The following is a 10,000-nucleotide window of genomic DNA, read 5'->3' on the forward strand; positions in this document are numbered from 1 at the left end:
TTTTATAACAACATTAGTGGTAGTAAACAATAAAGACGCCACCTGCCAAATTTCTGACGAGAGGCTCGTCTGTCACAGTTCACATTCTGTTGAGGGAGGTGACGTCTGGATCACAGACAGCTGGAGTGAGTTCATCAGCTTCAAAAAGACGGAGAATTGCAGACAGCCATCTGCCTGCTACTGGCATTTAATGAACCTACAGCGGAAAATGGCCGAATGATGACAAAAGTCTTTAGTTAGGAAACCTCACTGGATTTATTGTCAAGTTAGATTACACAAAATCGAGACCGATAGACTTTAGATCACTAGAGCTGCTGCCATATGGAAGATTTAACATTTTAAGTAAATTCACCGTTGGTACTTTGGCTCCCAAATTCATCACAAAATTGTTTCAAAAAGTTGTAATTATCGTTCATGAATGAGCTGTGTAGCGTGGATGATTTATGAGTGTGATTATTCTGACTGGTATTGCAATTGACAGTTCAATTTTATCAGTACAGAGCCATTGAGAGTTAAGTGAGTTATCAGAACATTCAATGTGAACATCCATGATTGGTCACTGACCTCACAAGTCCAGTTCAATTGCAAAGCCAAAATCCAAATTTCTGGGGAATGGATCAGATGGCTCACTGAGCAAACTGGTTATCAGCCAGTGAAGTTTACCAGAGCACAGGGTCACGTTCTGTTTCATAACTTTGTATTTATTCACCTTGGGGTCACCAGAGGCCGACTCATCTCCTCTCAGAGCTGGTGTAATCAGGCCAAAGGGCAGGGTTTGGGGGTGAGTGAGGGATTTACCAGGGACGGGAGCGTTCCTGAGACAGCAGTCAGGTGTCTGGGCTGTGGAGACGCCTGCTAGTCTGCCACTGGCTCGCGAGCTTAGCAGCGCCCCCATCCACACACCCACGCATGCGCCGGTCGAGGCAATCTTTGACACGTTGCGTAACCATGGCAGACACTTGCTCACAACACTCTCACCCGTGACACTGGTGGGTTTTTCTTTGCTCTTGAGGTTCAGACAGAAGTGGTGGACAGACGCTGAGGGAAACTCTGAGACACTGTGTTAGTTTTAGAAACAGTCCAGGTCAGCGTGACTTGACTATCACACTGGATGCCTGTTGTCAGACTGCCCTTGAATAGAAGCTCCTGACTCAAGAATGGACGGCCAGGCACAAAGGGGCCAGACATTCTGTAATACGTCCGTAAAAATCAGAATCGATCATCAGTTTAGAACTTTACACAATTAGAAGTTTCTTTATAGTAATATTCTTCAGTGTCTGCGTCAGTCTTGTATAATGTAAGTCAGATGGTTAATCACTTTCACATGGGGTTGTGGGTGTTGGCATTCTGGGTTTGTTTGTGTGTGTGTGTGTGTGTGTGTGTGTGTGTGCGCATTTGGACAAACAAAGACTGCAAACAGGTGTAGTTTTGCACAGCTGTTCTAGAGTCTGTGCAGTGGTCCTGTCTGTCTGCCATCTGCCCATCTGTCCATCGCACGTCTCTCTGTCCATCTGCCTGTCTGTCCATCGTTTGTCTGTCTGTTCATCATGTGTCTGTCTGTTCATCACGTCTCTCTGTCCATCTGCCTGTCTGCCCATCGTGTGTCTGTCTGTCCATCGCGTCTCTCTGCCAGTCAGTCTGTCTACCTATCGTGTGTCTGTCTGCCCATCATCTGTCTGTCTGCCCATCGTGTGTCTGTCTGCCCATCGTGTGTCTGTCTGCCTATCATCTGTCTGTCTGCCCATCGTGTGTCTGTCTGCCTATCGTGTGTCTGTCTGCCCATCATCTGTCTGTCTGCCTATCGTGTGTCTGTCTGCCCATCATCTGTCTGTCTGCCTATCGTGTGTCTGTCTGCCTATCGTGTGTCTGTCTGCCCATTATCTGTCTGTCTGCCTATCATGTGTCTGTCTGCCCATCGTGTGTCTGTCTGTCATTGTTGCCATTGTGCCACTGGAAATCCGCTCCTGTACCAATAAGGAAAGAACAGAAGGAAGAGAGCGTGCTGATGACCTACGCTGGTGACCTATGCCTTATGACCTACGCTGGTGACCTATGCCTTATGACCTACGCTGGTGACCTATGCCTTATGACCTACGCTGGTGACCTACGCCTTATGACCTACGCCTTATGAGTATTGCGAAATGAAAGTGTTTAGTACCTGGGTGTGTGAGCAACTGTGTTTTTAAGACTCATTTCATCGATTTTCTGAGCGTATCGTATTTCCACCCACCGCGAAGGAGCCAGCCGGAGAAGAGGGATACATCAGCGGCACCGACGGACGAACGAGCGGAGCGGAAGGTTGCCTTGCACCGATCGCAATGCCAAGGAAAGTGGAAGTTATGATTTACGTGTGTGTGGATGTGTCCTATTCCATCATACATACATGGCTCCCCTCAGGACGTGTCTGTTTACCTTCCGCATAGGGTCGAGTAAGCCACGCCCACATTCGAAGAAACTCGGTGTCCGTCGGCAACCCCCCCCGCCAAAGCACAAGTCCTTTCACTTTCTTTATTTGCCCCTTCTCCTCCTGGAGCTGGAGAATCAGAATCTTTATCATTAAATACATTTTTTAGCATCAGATTTTGTACTTTACAACCCTTTAGAACATAATCTTTTGTTTGATTATTTTTAGGCGTTTAGGCATCTTTACATTTTTCAAACACACCCCCCTCCACATTCCTCTCTTCTGGGTTATTAACTGGTGCATGGTATTCTTTTGTTTGTTTGTTCTTCCTGTTTTGTGTTGCTTATTTTTGGTTGATTTGGATGCTGTGTATAAACTATAGAAACTATGGTTGGTGTATCACTCCTTCCCATCACTAGGAAGGGACTGGTCTAAGTTTAATAAAGCACTGTGCCTACCTACCTTGTGTCTGCTGCCCAGTCTTCCTGGGATTTCATGTTGTATGTCTGGAATTAAAAGGATAAGTTAGTGGTTCCCATTTGAGACAGTTTTGTCTCTTTGGTTAGTTATCAGGATCCCAGACCACACTGAGCATCATAGATAAAGGAAGGCTAGGCTAAAGGTGTTAACCCCACAGTGTTGGAGGCAGAAGCTGCTTTATCTAGCTCACCTCTTGTTATACCCTGGTCCTTCAGTACAGGGAGACCTGCCACTAGCTGGTGATGTGGTTATGGGCTGGTCCTTTACACCAGCAGTTATAAAGGAACTCAGCTTCCTTGAGGCAGTGACACGTCAGAACTTTAGAGTAAGTGGAATCAGATACTCTACACCCAGGTTGTGAAGACGAACCCCCCAGCAAGATAGGAAACAGATTGCCTTTCCACGGGAGCCCTGGTCAGGATGGAAGGAAGCTTTGCATGAAGAATTGCAGAAGGAGCTGGTGGAGCAGTACAGACAATGGGTCAGCAACTGCAGGAAGATATATGAGCACCAACACTGAAAAGGTCTCCTGTGGAGCCAGATGATCCATGTCAATGTGAAACATTCAAAGGACTTTTGCAAGATAGTGCCATATCTATCGGCATCTGAACTGACATTAGTACCAGTGGAAGGAGCAAGGGCAACCCATTTCCTAGACTGTGGTATTGCTGGGCCCAGACAGACCTACAGCTATGGCCAGGAGGGCAAGAACGATGGAGGAGTTAAATTAGTGACCTAAATCCAGAGGAAGAAGACGTGTTGGCTATGTTCTCACTACAAGGCTACTGATACTGCAGATTTTGGCTGTACCAGGTTAGTGTGATGCCATGCCAATGAACTGATGAACCTTCTAAAAAGCACGTTGGAGAGTGAAGTGATTCAAGAGTGTGGAAACCTCTGTGCCCTACTGATCATGTTAGTGAAGTAAAAGCATGATTTTTGGTGCTTTTGCATGGATTACCATAAAATGACCTTCATGATATGTAAGGAATCTGACCCCGTGTCATGCATCAAAGAAGCCCTAACCAGTTTACTCAGCTCTCTGTGATACTAGGCCTTGGATCTGGCCTACAGCTCCTGGCAGATTAATGTAGACGAATGGGACCTGGAGAAGATGGTATTCACCACCCCAGTGGGTTCACATACATTTGATAGAATCCCATTCAGCCTCTGCCATGCCCCAGCTACTTTTCAAACGCTTATACACTGTTGTCTTGACAATTTGGTAAACGAGTGCCTATTAATCTACCTGGAAGATGTTATCATCTACTCCTCAGTCTTTGAAAGCCATCCGAGGGACTTTGAGCAAATGTTTGATTTGCTGGAATGACGTGGTCTGAGGACAAGTTCCCAGGACATGGGTGAGAAAGGATGGAGTATGCGCAGACCCAGAGAAGGTCTGCTGAGGGATTGGCCACCTGTGCTAGAATCTGCATGACAAGTGTGAGCTTTCCTGAGGCTAATAGGTTATGGGGACAGGTTTAAACTGGTTTGTGCTAGCTTTTGTGAAGCTGGCCACACTCTTGCACACATTACTTTGAGGATTCCATGTGTAAGAGAAAAACATTCCATTGGAGAGAGAGATTCACCACCTCTGCCAGCCGACGCCTGCCTCACCCTGAACGGAATAATCAGGACTGTTGCTTATTCAAGTTGGAGGTCAAGTTGGAGCCCCAACAGCAAACATTTAGAGACTGTAGAGCTTGGAGGTGGATGTTTTTCCCAACAACCTCCTGGTGCACAAGTTAGGAGCCAGATTGCTGAGAAAAGCTCTGCACAATTACCTTGACACAAATAAAAAATGAAGTGTAAACTGCAGCAAGGTATCCACAAAGCTGATACTTCTGCCCAGAAAACACATAGAGGCTGACATCATTGCAAACCAGGATCAGCTCGCTTACTATTCTAGAGAGAAAGAGAAGTGTGGCAGGAACAACAGTGACATGCCCATTTACAGAATTTTATCCACAGCAACTTACAATTATGTCTGAACACAACTGGAGGGTTAAGGGTCAGTGATCCAGGTGGTGGGACTTGAACTGGAAACCTTCTGATTACTAGTCCTTACCTTAACCACTGAGCCCCCTGGTGCATTCTCAGACAGACGACTCAGGAGTATGAAACCCCACTCATTCCTATTACCTCTTAGTAGATAGTTATGATGGATTATTTGCCTCTGGGTCAGCTGGGACATTTTAGTCATGAGGGATGCCCTTCCAGCGCCAACACAAGATCAAGCCACAAAAGACTACAGCCACAGTGGTGTGGATCCCATTGTTCCAGGTTTTTAGAAGTCCTGAAAGCAGTCCAACCAATTTGATTCGACCATGTCCAGAGAGATGTGTCCATTTGTATACTGTGCATCACACCTGAGGAAATTATACTTCTGAACTGTTTAAGTGTAGATAGCTAAGCTCTACCTGTCCTAATGCAATAATATAATAACACCACCCCTGGGACCACTGGTTTGACTTAGCAATTGGGAAACATGTGAGAGCCTGCATCACAAATGTACACTGGCCAACCAGGTGGCATGCAAGCATTCACAGTACCAAGAGAAGAGGGATTGTGAGTACCATAGTCCATGGCATAGTCCCCTCTTCCTGGGAGAATGGATCCTTCTGTGTCCATTCTGTCTACAGATGCAGGACAAGCTCACATTGAGATGGGAGTCAACACCTTTTAGGACAGTGAAACAGACTTTGACCTGAAGGTAAGGAGGACCGTGTTTGCACTGCCCATCAAAATAAGGTGCAGTCTTGCCCTGTTACCTTCCACACCACGGAACTGCCACACCCTGGTTGAGAGCCAGATCGTGCTGGGAAAGCGGACCATGGCTACAGTGAGGACGCCCCTCACACTACACATCTACAGCCTGTGGCCACTGAATCCAATGATGCGTAAGTACGTACGACTGCAACGATGAAAGGTCTGGAGGGGAAGTGTAAGGAGACCATTAAAGATCACCAACCGTCAGTCCCACTTAGTCCCCCTTGAGAGGGCTCCTGTCCAGGCGTTTCAACGAACACCAGTCAGTCAAGCACTGCCTCTTTCTCAAGTCCCATCAGTTTGCAAACATTGGATCCTTCTTTCCACCAGGGGAGTGAAACCACTCTGGTACCGTGAGTAGTCGGGGATGACGTGGGGGGTGGGGTAAGCGATCAACCCGTCTTGTGTAGTGTTAGCCAGTGGGGTTGTGGGTGATGGTATTGAGGGTTTTTAAGCCTGCTTGGCCTCTGTCTGTCTGCCTCTGCACTGCTGGATGTCTGTCTGTGCACCGACAACGAACACAGAGGAAGGGACCTGAGTGATTAGCACTTGATGAGTGTTGTGAAAGGAAGTGTGTAGTGCTGGGTGCCAGTATGTTGTAAGAGTGATTTTGTCAGTTTTCTGAGCGTATTGTATTTCCACCCGCCCCTAAAGGAGCCAGCCGGAGAAGAGGGATACATCAGCGGCACCGACGGACGAACGAGCGGAGCGGAAGGTTGCCTTGCACCGATCGCAATGCCAAGTGAAAAGGAAAGTGGAAGTTATGATTTCCGTGTGTGTGGATGTGTCCTATTCCATCATACATACATGGCTCCCCTCAGGACGTGTCTGTTTACCTTCCGCATAGGGTCCAGTCACACAAAGCGGCCATGCCCATGTTCCAGGATGACACTCAGTGCCACGGGACCCGGGACTTTGCCTTCTTACTGCTATTCCTTAGTTGTGTTGTGTGCTAATCAGAATCTTTATCATTGAATTGTGTTTTTTATGATCAGATTGTCCACTTCACAAACCCTAAGAATATGGAATTATCTTTAAGTTAATTTTTTAGGTCTTTACATTTCTTCAAACTCTCCTTTTTTCTGGGTTATTGCCTGGTCTGGGGTATTCTGGTCTGTTTTTGCGAATGCTGTACAGAAACTGTAGAAACTACACTTCTTTTCCTTCCATGGGAGGCTTTTGTTTGTGAAGAAGGGACTGGCCTAAGAAAAGGACGAGGGAGATGTTCAGTGTTTTGTCTACTGATGTGATTTTTGGAAAAGGTGTTATAAAGTGCCTGTATCTGATTACTGTGCCTGTGTGCCTGGAATAAAAAATGTATAACAAAATTAGTGGTTTAACTTTGTTAAGTCAAATATAGCATATTCCCCCTTTTCATACTCATAACGTTGTATAAATAAGAATGTTAAGGAGCTGTTCGAATAAGCAACACGTGTTGATGTTCTGTATGGCTTCTGCAGGATTCATTTTGATGTCTTTTGCACAGTAAACAGTCAGATATACCTAACAGTGCGTTTTTTCTGTTCTGGCTGAGAACAGAATATATATAAAAACATTTAAATGGAGAAAACGAAGCAATCAATAAAAAGAACAATAAGAAAATAAATGACTATTAAAATAAAAGACATGCAATAAATGACTATTAAAATAAAAGACATGCAATAAAAGACTATTAAAATAAAAGACAGTGTGCTCATTGAATGGTAGTGGAGGACTAAAAGCAGTGTGTGTGTGTGTGTGTGTGTGTGTGTGTGTGTGTGCGCTCAGGTGTTCAAGTTCAAGTTCAAGTTTGGTTTATTTGTCACATACATAGTCATACACAGTATAACGCACAGTGAAATGGTGGAGAGTGCTCTGTCCAAACTGAGGAAGAGAACCAGGGGTGCATAGAGAAAAATATATATATGCAGATAAATATATATATTCTATGTATGTATGTGTAGGACCCCATAACACAGTTGGACATATAAGAGTTTTTGTGGTTCTTCACAAGTCTGATGACTGATGCACAAAAGTCATTTCTGAGTCTAATGGTTCTTGATTTCCCCTGTACCACCTCCCTGATGGCAGGAGTGTGAGACCTTGGGGTGTGTGGGGGTGTGTGGGGTGTGTTCTAATCTGGACGTTGCTGTGACTGTGTGGGGTGCTGTCTGGGCCAGAGATACCAGCACAGGTGCTGTCTGGGCCAGAGATACCAGCACGGGTGTTGTCTGGGCCAGAGATACCAGCACAGGTGCTGTCTGGGCCAGAGATACCAGCACGGGTGTTGTCTGGGCCAGAGATACCAGCACGGGTGTTGTCTGGGCCAGAGATACCAGCACGGGTGCTGTCTGGGCCAGAGATACCAGCACGGGTGCTGTCTGGGCCAGAGATACCAGCACGGGTGTTGTCTGGGCCAGAGATACCAGCACAGGTGTTGTCTGGGCCAGAGATACCAGCACAGGTGTTGCTTGGTCCAGAGATACCAGCACGGGTGTTGTCTGGGCCAGAGATACCAGCACGGGTGTTGTCTGGGCCAGAGATACCAGCACAGGTGTTGTTTCGTCCAGAGATACCAGCACGGGTGTTGTCTGGGCCAGAGATACCAGCACAGGTGTAATCTGGGCCAGAGATACCAGCACGGGTGTTGTCTGGGCCAGAGATACCAGCACGGGTGTTGTCTGGGCCAGAGATACCAGCACGGGTGTTGTCTGGGCTTCACGCTCATCTGGCACGTGGGTTGGCAGTCTGCTTCTTCCTCTTCCTCCTGTGCCCCCCCCCACCCCCACCCCCACCCCATGCACCAAGGACCGTCACTCACAGTGCAGTAAGGACCGCCCCTCACAGTGCAGTAAGGACCGCCCCTCACAGTGCACCAAGGACCGCCCCTCACAGTGCAGTAAGGACCGCCCCTCACAGTGCACCAAGGACCGCCCCTCACAGTGCAGTAAAGACTCCCCCTCCACCCCCAAGTGCAGTAAGGATCGCCCCTCACAATACAGTAAGGACCGCCCCTCACAGTGCAGTAAGGACCGCCCCTCACAGTGCAGTAAGGACTGCCCCTCACAGTGCAGTAAGGACCGCCCCTCACAGTGCAGTAAGGACCGCCCCTCACAGTGCAGTAAGGACTGCCCCTCACAGTGCACCATGGACCGCCTCTCAGAGATGAACACAGAGATGCACACAGAGATGAACACAGAGATGCACACAGAGATGAACACAGAGATGCACACAGAGATGCACACAGAGATGCACACAGAGATGAACACAGAGATGCACACAGAGATGAACACAGAGATGCACACAGAGATGAACACAGAGATGCACACAGAGATGAACACAGAGATGAACACAGATATGCACACAACCTCCAGCTATGCAGCTTTTACTCTGCCACGGTACACTGCCTACATTTCTACTGCACCACCAGGTTGGGCACAAGCAGAGTGGTGAACTCCTCCACCAGACAGACTCCGACCTGCACTACAGTAGCGGTATCAGATGAATAGTGTGTGTTCACCACCTGTGGTTGATGTAAACACACATCAGTGTTCTGCATCACCAAGCCAGGCATGCTGTCCAAGACCCAGGTCATGCTGAAGATAAAAAAATAGCATAGCACTCTCTAGTTTCCTGGGTGCACTGGTCCTGGGTTCACTGGTTCCAAGTTCACTGGTCCTGGGTTCACTGGTTCTGAGCTCACTGGTTCTGAGTTCACTGGTACTGAGCTTACTGTTCCTGAGATCACTGGTCCTGGGTTCACTGGTTCTGAGCTGACTGGTCCTGGGTTCACTGGTTCTGAGCTCACTGGTCCTGGGTTCGCTGGTACTGAGCTTACTGTTCCTGAGCTCACTGGTCCTGGGTTCACTGGTTCTGAGCTCACTGGTCCTGGATTCACTGGACCTGGGTCCATGTCCTGCACGTTTGAACGACTGTGAGGGCTAAAACAGGCAGAAAACAGCACCGTTGGGGGAGGAGCTACAGCGGGAACCATCTTGTAAATCCTTCGGCTCTGTACACTCAAAATGGCTGTGGACAGACATCTGGTTACCCGCACTGCAGAACTGACTGATATACTGCAGAGAAAGTAGATACTTTGGAAAGCGCGCGTGTGTAACATTCAGCGCGCTGAGAACTCTGTGTGTTGTGTTCCTCCCTCTTCCTCAAACTCACCTACTGCTATTGAACCAGCTGGTGTGTTTTTCAGTGAAAAAAAACTGGATTCTTTGAACCATGAAATAACAGGTACTAACCAGTACATAGCCCCCCCCAGAACACACACACACACACACACACATTTCTCAGAGCTGTATTATGTTGTATCAGTTCAGGTTTATATCAGAATGTGCCTCGCCTAGTCTAGCATTT

General features: G+C 47.5%; 1 protein-coding gene across 3 annotated transcripts in view; it reads left to right on the forward strand.

Moving 5' to 3' along the window:
• Window positions 1-10,000, forward strand: part of ar (androgen receptor) — a 61,992-nt gene that overhangs the window by 41,999 nt on the left and 9,993 nt on the right. The gene's annotated exons all lie outside the window — the stretch shown is intronic.

This window comes from Electrophorus electricus, chromosome 6 (genome assembly GCF_013358815.1).
Source record: "Electrophorus electricus isolate fEleEle1 chromosome 6, fEleEle1.pri, whole genome shotgun sequence".
NCBI classification, from domain to species: Eukaryota; Metazoa; Chordata; class Actinopteri; order Gymnotiformes; family Gymnotidae; genus Electrophorus; species Electrophorus electricus.